A 13,085-nucleotide genomic window follows, 5' to 3' on the forward strand; every position below is an offset into this window, starting at 1 on the left:
GGCAGAGCAGTGCTGATGCTCCTCATAAAGCTGTCGCTGCTGTGAAGGTTCTAGGTGACATCACAAATCCCTATGGTTACATACACAACAAAGCTGGGTTGTTGTTGTTTACACTCTGCAAGGCCTGTGGAAGTGAGTGACATCATAGCACTGTAGTTCTGAGGGTTCTAGATGGATGCAACAATCTCCTGTTGCTTCTATGAAGGCCATAATAGACGACATCACCAAACAGCTCCATAGTCACATACACAGCAAAGGAGAGATGTTGTTTACACCTAGTGATGTCAGTGGTATTGAGTGACATCACAGCACAGTGCTAAGGCTCCTGGGCCTGGACACAGCAGCGGCTGCAATATCTCAACGGAGAATACGTTTATATATATGTGTGTGTGTGCGCGTATATATATATATATATATATATATATATATATTTCTCCGCCGAAATCACTTTTAAACCCATTTCCACCTTTTTTTCCCTTCTCTTCCTCTTACTTTTTTTTCACGTTTTTTTACGTTTTTCTCCTTTTCGCCTCTTTTCTGGGCGTATTATTCTTCTTTTTCTTCTTTTTTTTCGTCTAATGCATACCCCATCAGTGCAGCAATGCTTATTCAATACCGCCAGCAGATGGAGACACTGGGGGATAATTTTCTAAGGATTTATACTGATTTTTCCTGTCTGAATTTGTCGCACAGAAAGTTGCAGGCCAAATATGTGTGACATTTCTGCGACTTTAGCTTCTAGAGCATTTTTACAACATTATACATAGGTGCTGAATACATAAAAAGCGACTGTTCAGCGACAGACAAGTCGCATCGGCTGAAAGTAGGCCAGAATGTCAGTCCATGTTGGAGCAGGTTTAGATACAGTCTAAAGTATAGATCTCAAAGTCTGTGCACAGAATTTAGCAAGGGCCTCGCACCTTCTGATGCATCAGGTAGGTGCACAATAGCATAGCCTAACCCTCTGTACTTTGGTCTATATTGATGCGGGACATAGACAGCCAGCTGATGACCAATCCATTAGTGCAATGGATGGCTGGAAGCATTTGTCTTTGCCTTTGCAATACCACAGAAGCAATGCATGGTCAATGTACAGCAATGACACACCTGTGTGAACAGCCAGGAGACCCCCCCCCCCCCCATGTTATGTTACATAGTTACATAGTTAGTACGGTCGAAAAAAGACATATGTCCATCAAGTTCAACCAGGGAATTAAGGGGTAGGGGTGTGGCGCGATATTGGGGAAGGGATGAGATTTTATATTTCTTCATAAGCATTAATCTTATTTTGTCAATTAGGAACATTCAGCACCCACCCGCTATCAAGGCAGCTGCCTATCATGTCATGCCCTACCTGCACAGGTGTGCTGGCTACTCAAATGATCCAATTAAGGAGGCCATTTAGTCAGCAGCAGCAGAAGTCCTGTGCCTGGACGCTCCAACAGCGGCCAGACACAAGCAGAAGCAGAAGCAGCAGAAGCAGCAGCAGCACCACCTTTTGTTTTTTGGCTGCAGCAGCAGCAAGGCCCACAGGGCTGGCTAGCTGGCTAGCCAGCAAGCAGGTAGCAATGAAAGTAGGAATCTTTCTTTTTAACCCTGTAAGGGGGTGGTGCACTGTACCCGAAGATACTGCCATATCGGGTCAATGCATAGGGCGACGGAAGCAAGCTTCGAAATCGGCCCCCGTTCTCAAAAATCCATTTAATATATGGTCCCCAGATAGGGGACGTATCAGATATTAAACTGATAAGAACAGATTTTTTTTTTTTTTTTATCTAAAGCCGAGGAACGTGCTTTCGATTCACCCAAAGTGCAAGAAAAAGTGCAAACGTGTTACACTAAAAAAAACGTGCACAAAGGATGCGGTCTATCGCAAGCCCTTCTCCGATAGGAGAGAGGCCCCCCAACAAACCTTACCCTTCGCCTCCGGACCAAAAGGTACCTGCGAGGTTCCAGGTTCGATGTCCCTTTTCGCCGAAGCTACTAGGGGACCACAAATGCTCCCGGCATCCCCCTTGGCGTTAGCCAAGGTATCTGCCCGCAGAGCCGATTACGGTAGGTACCCTGCCAAAGCAGGAGTACCCGGGGTGTTTGCAGGGAGGTGCGGAACCTAATGGCCACACACACCTCCCCTAGACCGCCAGGAGGGACACCCAGAAGGGCTACCGCATCCTGACAAATCCTGTGAACACACAACACGCAAAAAGTGACACAGTGAGACAAAAAATAAATAAATAAGTGAATGTGTGCAGATATACTGCCCGGACATCCGGCCGGATCTATAAAAATTTCTCTGATCCTAGCCAGAAGGCCGGGAATCAAGAGGTGAGTGCCACAAGGTGAAGAGATTATGGTGCCCGTGCTTCAACTCAGTGAGTCTATTCTCCCAGTGAGTTTCGGCACCTCGGGGTCACCACTCCCCGAGGCACAAAAGTACCTCGGCTCTAGACCCTCTCAGCCTCATGGCGAGACCCGAAGGGAACAGGTCACATCGGGGCAGCCGTCGAGCTGATTCATCAGAACCAGCCCCGGAAAGCCCTGGTACACCTGCATCCTCCATGCAGCACCCATCCCCACCAGCATGAAAACTGATAAGAACAGATACTACACTTGATCTTAGCCAAAAGGCCGAGAAGCGATAACCGTGAAAGGGGCGGGCCCAACAAGGTGCCCTTCATGGGCACTATCACTGCTTGCTGTCAGGGAGGCTGCCAGACAATTTTCCATGCACACTCTGGGCTGGGGGGCAGTCAACCACCAGTACACACAGCAGAACCTAAACCCATACCATTATTGCTAAGCAGCAAGACAGGGGCCCATTGCACTCCCACGGGGCCTTTTTAAATGCAATCCATAACCCGGATTTGCCAGGAACCCTTCTTACTCCTCCTACTTGCATGTGACACTGGGCTTAGGATCTGCATAGGAAACACACACACAAGCACACACCTACCTTTGTTGCCTGCAGATGCCTCCTTGGCTGTCCCCAAACGGTATCAAACCAACACCCACGGGAAGCTGTAAGCATAGAGGACATGCCTGCACCCCATTGGACTTACCTGTGTGGGTTAAACCCGGGTTATTTGACAACCTATGGCGGTGATGGTTCTGCTCAGGCAGAGCAGTGCTGATGCTCCTCATAAAGCTGTCGCTGCTGTGAAGGTTCTAGGTGACATCACAAATCCCTATGGTTACATACACAACAAAGCTGGGTTGTTGTTGTTTACACTCTGCAAGGCCTGTGGAAGTGAGTGACATCATAGCACTGTAGTTCTGAGGGTTCTAGATGGATGCAACAATCTCCTGTTGCTTCTATGAAGGCCATAATAGACGACATCACCAAACAGCTCCATAGTCACATACACAGCAAAGGAGAGATGTTGTTTACACCTAGTGATGTCAGTGGTATTGAGTGACATCACAGCACAGTGCTAAGGCTCCTGGGCCTGGACACAGCAGCGGCTGCAATATCTCAACGGAGAATACGTTTATATATATGTGTGTGTGTGCGCGTATATATATATATATATATATATATATATATATATATATATTTCTCCGCTGAAATCACTTTTAAACCCATTTCCACCTTTTTTTCCCTTCTCTTCCTCTTACTTTTTTTTCACGTTTTTTTACGTTTTTCTCCTTTTCGCCTCTTTTCTGGGCGTATTATTCTTCTTTTTCTTCTTTTTTTTCGTCTAATGCATACCCCATCAGTGCAGCAATGCTTATTCAATACCGCCAGCAGATGGAGACACTGGGGGATAATTTTCTAAGGATTTATACTGATTTTTCCTGTCTGAATTTGTCGCACAGAAAGTTGCAGGCCAAATATGTGTGACATTTCTGCGACTTTAGCTTCTAGAGCATTTTTACAACATTATACATAGGTGCTGAATACATAAAAAGCGACTGTTCAGCGACAGACAAGTCGCATCGGCTGAAAGTAGGCCAGAATGTCAGTCCATGTTGGAGCAGGTTTAGATACAGTCTAAAGTATAGATCTCAAAGTCTGTGCACAGAATTTAGCAAGGGCCTCGCACCTTCTGATGCATCAGGTAGGTGCACAATAGCATAGCCTAACCCTCTGTACTTTGGTCTATATTGATGCGGGACATAGACAGCCAGCTGATGACCAATCCATTAGTGCAATGGATGGCTGGAAGCATTTGTCTTTGCCTTTGCAATACCACAGAAGCAATGCATGGTCAATGTACAGCAATGACACACCTGTGTGAACAGCCAGGAGACCCCCCCCCCCCCCATGTTATGTTACATAGTTACATAGTTAGTACGGTCGAAAAAAGACATATGTCCATCAAGTTCAACCAGGGAATTAAGGGGTAGGGGTGTGGCGCGATATTGGGGAAGGGATGAGATTTTATATTTCTTCATAAGCATTAATCTTATTTTGTCAATTAGGAACATTCAGCACCCACCCGCTATCAAGGCAGCTGCCTATCATGTCATGCCCTACCTGCACAGGTGTGCTGGCTACTCAAATGATCCAATTAAGGAGGCCATTTAGTCAGCAGCAGCAGAAGTCCTGTGCCTGGACGCTCCAACAGCGGCCAGACACAAGCAGAAGCAGAAGCAGCAGAAGCAGCAGCAGCACCACCTTTTGTTTTTTGGCTGCAGCAGCAGCAAGGCCCACAGGGCTGGCTAGCCAGCAAGCAGGTAGCAATGAAAGTAGGAATCTTTCTTTTTAACCCTGTAAGGGGGTGGTGCACTGTACCCGAAGATACTGCCATATGGGGTCAATGCATAGGGCGACGGAAGCAAGCTTCGAAATCGGCCCCCGTTCTCAAAAATCCATTTAATATATGGTCCCCAGATAGGGGACGTATCAGATATTAAACTGATAAGAACAGATACTACACTTGATCTTAGCCAAAAGGCCGAGAAGCGATAACCGTGAAAGGGGCGGGCCCAACAAGGTGCCCTTCATGGGCACTATCACTGCTTGCTGTCAGGGAGGCTGCCAGACAATTTTCCATGCACACTCTGGGCTGGGGGGCAGTCAACCACCAGTACACACAGCAGAACCTAAACCCATACCATTATTGCTAAGCAGCAAGACAGGGGCCCATTGCACTCCCACGGGGCCTTTTTAAATGCAATCCATAACCCGGATTTGCCAGGAACCCTTCTTACTCCTCCTACTTGCATGTGACACTGGGCTTAGGATCTGCATAGGAAACACACACACAAGCACACACCTACCTTTGTTGCCTGCAGATGCCTCCTTGGCTGTCCCCAAACGGTATCAAACCAACACCCACGGGAAGCTGTAAGCATAGAGGACATGCCTGCACCCCATTGGACTTACCTGTGTGGGTTAAACCCGGGTTATTTGACAACCTATGGCGGTGATGGTTCTGCTCAGGCAGAGCAGTGCTGATGCTCCTCATAAAGCTGTCGCTGCTGTGAAGGTTCTAGGTGACATCACAAATCCCTATGGTTACATACACAACAAAGCTGGGTTGTTGTTGTTTACACTCTGCAAGGCCTGTGGAAGTGAGTGACATCATAGCACTGTAGTTCTGAGGGTTCTAGATGGATGCAACAATCTCCTGTTGCTTCTATGAAGGCCATAATAGACGACATCACCAAACAGCTCCATAGTCACATACACAGCAAAGGAGAGATGTTGTTTACACCTAGTGATGTCAGTGGTATTGAGTGACATCACAGCACAGTGCTAAGGCTCCTGGGCCTGGACACAGCAGCGGCTGCAATATCTCAACGGAGAATACGTTTATATATATGTGTGTGTGTGCGCGTATATATATATATATATATATATATATATATATATATATATATTTCTCCGCCGAAATCACTTTTAAACCCATTTCCACCTTTTTTTCCCTTCTCTTCCTCTTACTTTTTTTTCACGTTTTTTTACGTTTTTCTCCTTTTCGCCTCTTTTCTGGGCGTATTATTCTTCTTTTTCTTCTTTTTTTTCGTCTAATGCATACCCCATCAGTGCAGCAATGCTTATTCAATACCGCCAGCAGATGGAGACACTGGGGGATAATTTTCTAAGGATTTATACTGATTTTTCCTGTCTGAATTTGTCGCACAGAAAGTTGCAGGCCAAATATGTGTGACATTTCTGCGACTTTAGCTTCTAGAGCATTTTTACAACATTATACATAGGTGCTGAATACATAAAAAGCGACTGTTCAGCGACAGACAAGTCGCATCGGCTGAAAGTAGGCCAGAATGTCAGTCCATGTTGGAGCAGGTTTAGATACAGTCTAAAGTATAGATCTCAAAGTCTGTGCACAGAATTTAGCAAGGGCCTCGCACCTTCTGATGCATCAGGTAGGTGCACAATAGCATAGCCTAACCCTCTGTACTTTGGTCTATATTGATGCGGGACATAGACAGCCAGCTGATGACCAATCCATTAGTGCAATGGATGGCTGGAAGCATTTGTCTTTGCCTTTGCAATACCACAGAAGCAATGCATGGTCAATGTACAGCAATGACACACCTGTGTGAACAGCCTGGAGACCCCCCCCCCCCCCCCCCCATGTTATGTTACATAGTTACATAGTTAGTACGGTCGAAAAAAGACATATGTCCATCAAGTTCAACCAGGGAATTAAGGGGTAGGGGTGTGGCGCGATATTGGGGAAGGGATGAGATTTTATATTTCTTCATAAGCATTAATCTTATTTTGTCAATTAGGAACATTCAGCACCCACCCGCTATCAAGGCAGCTGCCTATCATGTCATGCCCTACCTGCACAGGTGTGCTGGCTACTCAAATGATCCAATTAAGGAGGCCATTTAGTCAGCAGCAGCAGAAGTCCTGTGCCTGGACGCTCCAACAGCGGCCAGACACAAGCAGAAGCAGAAGCAGAAGCAGCAGAAGCAGCAGCAGCACCACCTTTTGTTTTTTGGCTGCAGCAGCAGCAAGGCCCACAGGGCTGGCTAGCCAGCAAGCAGGTAGCAATGAAAGTAGGAATCTTTCTTTTTAACCCTGTAAGGGGGTGGTGCACTGTACCCGAAGATACTGCCATATCGGGTCAATGCATAGGGCGACGGAAGCAAGCTTCGAAATCGGCCCCCGTTCTCAAAAATCCATTTAATATATGGTCCCCAGATAGGGGACGTATCAGATATTAAACTGATAAGAACAGATACTACACTTGATCTTAGCCAAAAGGCCGAGAAGCGATAACCGTGAAAGGGGCGGGCCCAACAAGGTGCCCTTCATGGGCACTATCACTGCTTGCTGTCAGGGAGGCTGCCAGACAATTTTCCATGCACACTCTGGGCTGGGGGGCAGTCAACCACCAGTACACACAGCAGAACCTAAACCCATACCATTATTGCTAAGCAGCAAGACAGGGGCCCATTGCACTCCCACGGGGCCTTTTTAAATGCAATCCATAACCCGGATTTGCCAGGAACCCTTCTTACTCCTCCTACTTGCATGTGACACTGGGCTTAGGATCTGCATAGGAAACACACACACAAGCACACACCTACCTTTGTTGCCTGCAGATGCCTCCTTGGCTGTCCCCAAACGGTATCAAACCAACACCCACGGGAAGCTGTAAGCATAGAGGACATGCCTGCACCCCATTGGACTTACCTGTGTGGGTTAAACCCGGGTTATTTGACAACCTATGGCGGTGATGGTTCTGCTCAGGCAGAGCAGTGCTGATGCTCCTCATAAAGCTGTCGCTGCTGTGAAGGTTCTAGGTGACATCACAAATCCCTATGGTTACATACACAACAAAGCTGGGTTGTTGTTGTTTACACTCTGCAAGGCCTGTGGAAGTGAGTGACATCATAGCACTGTAGTTCTGAGGGTTCTAGATGGATGCAACAATCTCCTGTTGCTTCTATGAAGGCCATAATAGACGACATCACCAAACAGCTCCATAGTCACATACACAGCAAAGGAGAGATGTTGTTTACACCTAGTGATGTCAGTGGTATTGAGTGACATCACAGCACAGTGCTAAGGCTCCTGGGCCTGGACACAGCAGCGGCTGCAATATCTCAACGGAGAATACGTTTATATATATGTGTGTGTGTGCGCGTATATATATATATATATATATATATATATATATATATATATATATATTTCTCCGCCGAAATCACTTTTAAACCCATTTCCACCTTTTTTTCCCTTCTCTTCCTCTTACTTTTTTTTCACGTTTTTTTACGTTTTTCTCCTTTTCGCCTCTTTTCTGGGCGTATTATTCTTCTTTTTCTTCTTTTTTTTCGTCTAATGCATACCCCATCAGTGCAGCAATGCTTATTCAATACCGCCAGCAGATGGAGACACTGGGGGATAATTTTCTAAGGATTTATACTGATTTTTCCTGTCTGAATTTGTCGCACAGAAAGTTGCAGGCCAAATATGTGTGACATTTCTGCGACTTTAGCTTCTAGAGCATTTTTACAACATTATACATAGGTGCTGAATACATAAAAAGCGACTGTTCAGCGGCAGACAAGTCGCATCGGCTGAAAGTAGGCCAGAATGTCAGTCCATGTTGGAGCAGGTTTAGATACAGTCTAAAGTATAGATCTCAAAGTCTGTGCACAGAATTTAGCAAGGGCCTCGCACCTTCTGATGCATCAGGTAGGTGCACAATAGCATACCCTAACCCTCTGTACTTTGGTCTATATTGATGCGGGACATAGACAGCCAGCTGATGACCAATCCATTAGTGCAATGGATGGCTGGAAGCATTTGTCTTTGCCTTTGCAATACCACAGAAGCAATGCATGGTCAATGTACAGCAATGACACACCTGTGTGAACAGCCAGGAGACCCCCCCCCCCCCCCCCATGTTATGTTACATAGTTACATAGTTAGTACGGTCGAAAAAAGACATATGTCCATCAAGTTCAACCAGGGAATTAAGGGGTAGGGGTGTGGCGCGATATTGGGGAAGGGATGAGATTTTATATTTCTTCATAAGCATTAATCTTATTTTGTCAATTAGGAACATTCAGCACCCACCCGCTATCAAGGCAGCTGCCTATCATGTCATGCCCTACCTGCACAGGTGTGCTGGCTACTCAAATGATCCAATTAAGGAGGCCATTTAGTCAGCAGCAGCAGAAGTCCTGTGCCTGGACGCTCCAACAGCGGCCAGACACAAGCAGAAGCAGAAGCAGCAGAAGCAGCAGCAGCACCACCTTTTGTTTTTTGGCTGCAGCAGCAGCAAGGCCCACAGGGCTGGCTAGCTGGCTAGCCAGCAAGCAGGTAGCAATGAAAGTAGGAATCTTTCTTTTTAACCCTGTAAGGGGGTGGTGCACTGTACCCGAAGATACTGCCATATCGGGTCAATGCATAGGGCGACGGAAGCAAGCTTCGAAATCGGCCCCCGTTCTCAAAAATCCATTTAATATATGGTCCCCAGATAGGGGACGTATCAGATATTAAACTGATAAGAACAGATACTACACTTGATCTTAGCCAAAAGGCCGAGAAGCGATAACCGTGAAAGGGGCGGGCCCAACAAGGTGCCCTTCATGGGCACTATCACTGCTTGCTGTCAGGGAGGCTGCCAGACAATTTTCCATGCACACTCTGGGCTGGGGGGCAGTCAACCACCAGTACACACAGCAGAACCTAAACCCATACCATTATTGCTAAGCAGCAAGACAGGGGCCCATTGCACTCCCACGGGGCCTTTTTAAATGCAATCCATAACCCGGATTTGCCAGGAACCCTTCTTACTCCTCCTACTTGCATGTGACACTGGGCTTAGGATCTGCATAGGAAACACACACACAAGCACACACCTACCTTTGTTGCCTGCAGATGCCTCCTTGGCTGTCCCCAAACGGTATCAAACCAACACCCACGGGAAGCTGTAAGCATAGAGGACATGCCTGCACCCCATTGGACTTACCTGTGTGGGTTAAACCCGGGTTATTTGACAACCTATGGCGGTGATGGTTCTGCTCAGGCAGAGCAGTGCTGATGCTCCTCATAAAGCTGTCGCTGCTGTGAAGGTTCTAGGTGACATCACAAATCCCTATGGTTACATACACAACAAAGCTGGGTTGTTGTTGTTTACACTCTGCAAGGCCTGTGGAAGTGAGTGACATCATAGCACTGTAGTTCTGAGGGTTCTAGATGGATGCAAAAATCTCCTGTTGCTTCTATGAAGGCCATAATAGACGACATCACCAAACAGCTCCATAGTCACATACACAGCAAAGGAGAGATGTTGTTTACACCTAGTGATGTCAGTGGTATTGAGTGACATCACAGCACAGTGCTAAGGCTCCTGGGCCTGGACACAGCAGCGGCTGCAATATCTCAACGGAGAATACGTTTATATATATGTGTGTGTGTGCGCGTATATATATATATATATATATATTTCTCCGCCGAAATCACTTTTAAACCCATTTCCACCTTTTTTTCCCTTCTCTTCCTCTTACTTTTTTTTCACGTTTTTTTACGTTTTTCTCCTTTTCGCCTCTTTTCTGGGCGTATTATTCTTCTTTTTCTTCTTTTTTTTCGTCTAATGCATACCCCATCAGTGCAGCAATGCTTATTCAATACCGCCAGCAGATGGAGACACTGGGGGATAATTTTCTAAGGATTTATACTGATTTTTCCTGTCTGAATTTGTCGCACAGAAAGTTGCAGGCCAAATATGTGTGACATTTCTGCGACTTTAGCTTCTAGAGCATTTTTACAACATTATACATAGGTGCTGAATACATAAAAAGCGACTGTTCAGCGACAGACAAGTCGCATCGGCTGAAAGTAGGCCAGAATGTCAGTCCATGTTGGAGCAGGTTTAGATACAGTCTAAAGTATAGATCTCAAAGTCTGTGCACAGAATTTAGCAAGGGCCTCGCACCTTCTGATGCATCAGGTAGGTGCACAATAGCATAGCCTAACCCTCTGTACTTTGGTCTATATTGATGCGGGACATAGACAGCCAGCTGATGACCAATCCATTAGTGCAATGGATGGCTGGAAGCATTTGTCTTTGCCTTTGCAATACCACAGAAGCAATGCATGGTCAATGTACAGCAATGACACACCTGTGTGAACAGCCAGGAGACCCCCCCCCCCCCCATGTTATGTTACATAGTTACATAGTTAGTACGGTCGAAAAAAGACATATGTCCATCAAGTTCAACCAGGGAATTAAGGGGTAGGGGTGTGGCGCGATATTGGGGAAGGGATGAGATTTTATATTTCTTCATAAGCATTAATATTATTTTGTCAATTAGGAACATTCAGCACCCACCCGCTATCAAGGCAGCTGCCTATCATGTCATGCCCTACCTGCACAGGTGTGCTGGCTACTCAAATGATCCAATTAAGGAGGCCATTTAGTCAGCAGCAGCAGAAGTCCTGTGCCTGGACGCTCCAACAGCGGCCAGACACAAGCAGAAGCAGAAGCAGCAGAAGCAGCAGCAGCACCACCTTTTGTTTTTTGGCTGCAGCAGCAGCAAGGCCCACAGGGCTGGCTAGCTGGCTAGCCAGCAAGCAGGTAGCAATGAAAGTAGGAATCTTTCTTTTTAACCCTGTAAGGGGGTGGTGCACTGTACCCGAAGATACTGCCATATCGGGTCAATGCATAGGGCGACGGAAGCAAGCTTCGAAATCGGCCCCCGTTCTCAAAAATCCATTTAATATATGGTCCCCAGATAGGGGACGTATCAGATATTAAACTGATAAGAACAGATACTACACTTGATCTTAGCCAAAAGGCCGAGAAGCGATAACCGTGAAAGGGGCGGGCCCAACAAGGTGCCCTTCATGGGCACTATCACTGCTTGCTGTCAGGGAGGCTGCCAGACAATTTTCCATGCACACTCTGGGCTGGGGGGCAGTCAACCACCAGTACACACAGCAGAACCTAAACCCATACCATTATTGCTAAGCAGCAAGACAGGGGCCCATTGCACTCCCACGGGGCCTTTTTAAATGCAATCCATAACCCGGATTTGCCAGGAACCCTTCTTACTCCTCCTACTTGCATGTGACACTGGGCTTAGGATCTGCATAGGAAACACACACACAAGCACACACCTACCTTTGTTGCCTGCAGATGCCTCCTTGGCTGTCCCCAAACGGTATCAAACCAACACCCACGGGAAGCTGTAAGCATAGAGGACATGCCTGCACCCCATTGGACTTACCTGTGTGGGTTAATCCCGGGTTATTTGACAACCTATGGCGGTGATGGTTCTGCTCAGGCAGAGCAGTGCTGATGCTCCTCATAAAGCTGTCGCTGCTGTGAAGGTTCTAGGTGACATCACAAATCCCTATGGTTACATACACAACAAAGCTGGGTTGTTGTTGTTTACACTCTGCAAGGCCTGTGGAAGTGAGTGACATCATAGCACTGTAGTTCTGAGGGTTCTAGATGGATGCAACAATCTCCTGTTGCTTCTATGAAGGCCATAATAGACGACATCACCAAACAGCTCCATAGTCACATACACAGCAAAGGAGAGATGTTGTTTACACCTAGTGATGTCAGTGGTATTGAGTGACATCACAGCACAGTGCTAAGGCTCCTGGGCCTGGACACAGCAGCGGCTGCAATATCTCAACGGAGAATACGTTTATATATATGTGTGTGTGTGCGCGTATATATATATATATATATATATATATATATATATATATATATATATATTTCTCCGCCGAAATCACTTTTAAACCCATTTCCACCTTTTTTTCCCTTCTCTTCCTCTTACTTTTTTTTCACGTTTTTTTACGTTTTTCTCCTTTTCGCCTCTTTTCTGGGCGTATTATTCTTCTTTTTCTTCTTTTTTTTCGTCTAATGCATACCCCATCAGTGCAGCAATGCTTATTCAATACCGCCAGCAGATGGAGACACTGGGGGATAATTTTCTAAGGATTTATACTGATTTTTCCTGTCTGAATTTGTCGCACAGAAAGTTGCAGGCCAAATATGTGTGACATTTCTGCGACTTTAGCTTCTAGAGCATTTTTACAACATTATACATAGGTGCTGAATACATAAAAAGCGACTGTTCAGCGACAGACAAGTCGCATCGGCTGAAAGTAGGCCAGAATGTCAGTCCATGTTGGAGCA

General features: G+C 46.3%; 5 non-coding genes and 1 pseudogene across 5 annotated transcripts; all 6 read right to left on the bottom strand.

Moving 5' to 3' along the window:
- Positions 1-1,604: 1,604 nt before the first annotated feature.
- LOC130344771 (U2 spliceosomal RNA) lies at positions 1,605-1,786 on the bottom strand. The gene has a single exon (XR_008883608.1). It is a non-coding gene; the product is annotated as a U2 spliceosomal RNA (small nuclear RNA).
- A 694-nt stretch (positions 1,787-2,480) lies between these two features.
- On the bottom strand, positions 2,481-2,640 carry LOC130344705 (U2 spliceosomal RNA; annotated as a pseudogene).
- A 2,079-nt stretch (positions 2,641-4,719) lies between these two features.
- LOC130344761 (U2 spliceosomal RNA) lies at positions 4,720-4,910 on the bottom strand. The gene has a single exon (XR_008883601.1). It is a non-coding gene; the product is annotated as a U2 spliceosomal RNA (small nuclear RNA).
- Positions 4,911-7,002: 2,092 nt separating this feature from the next.
- On the bottom strand, positions 7,003-7,193 carry LOC130344739 (U2 spliceosomal RNA). Its single transcript, XR_008883579.1, has one exon. It is a non-coding gene; the product is annotated as a U2 spliceosomal RNA (small nuclear RNA).
- A 2,096-nt stretch (positions 7,194-9,289) lies between these two features.
- LOC130344741 (U2 spliceosomal RNA) lies at positions 9,290-9,480 on the bottom strand. The gene has a single exon (XR_008883580.1). It is a non-coding gene; the product is annotated as a U2 spliceosomal RNA (small nuclear RNA).
- A 2,069-nt stretch (positions 9,481-11,549) lies between these two features.
- On the bottom strand, positions 11,550-11,740 carry LOC130344743 (U2 spliceosomal RNA). The gene has a single exon (XR_008883582.1). It is a non-coding gene; the product is annotated as a U2 spliceosomal RNA (small nuclear RNA).
- Positions 11,741-13,085: the final 1,345 nt, after the last annotated feature.

Source organism: Hyla sarda, unplaced genomic scaffold, assembly GCF_029499605.1.
Source record: "Hyla sarda isolate aHylSar1 unplaced genomic scaffold, aHylSar1.hap1 scaffold_733, whole genome shotgun sequence".
Taxonomy (NCBI): Eukaryota; Metazoa; Chordata; class Amphibia; order Anura; family Hylidae; genus Hyla; species Hyla sarda.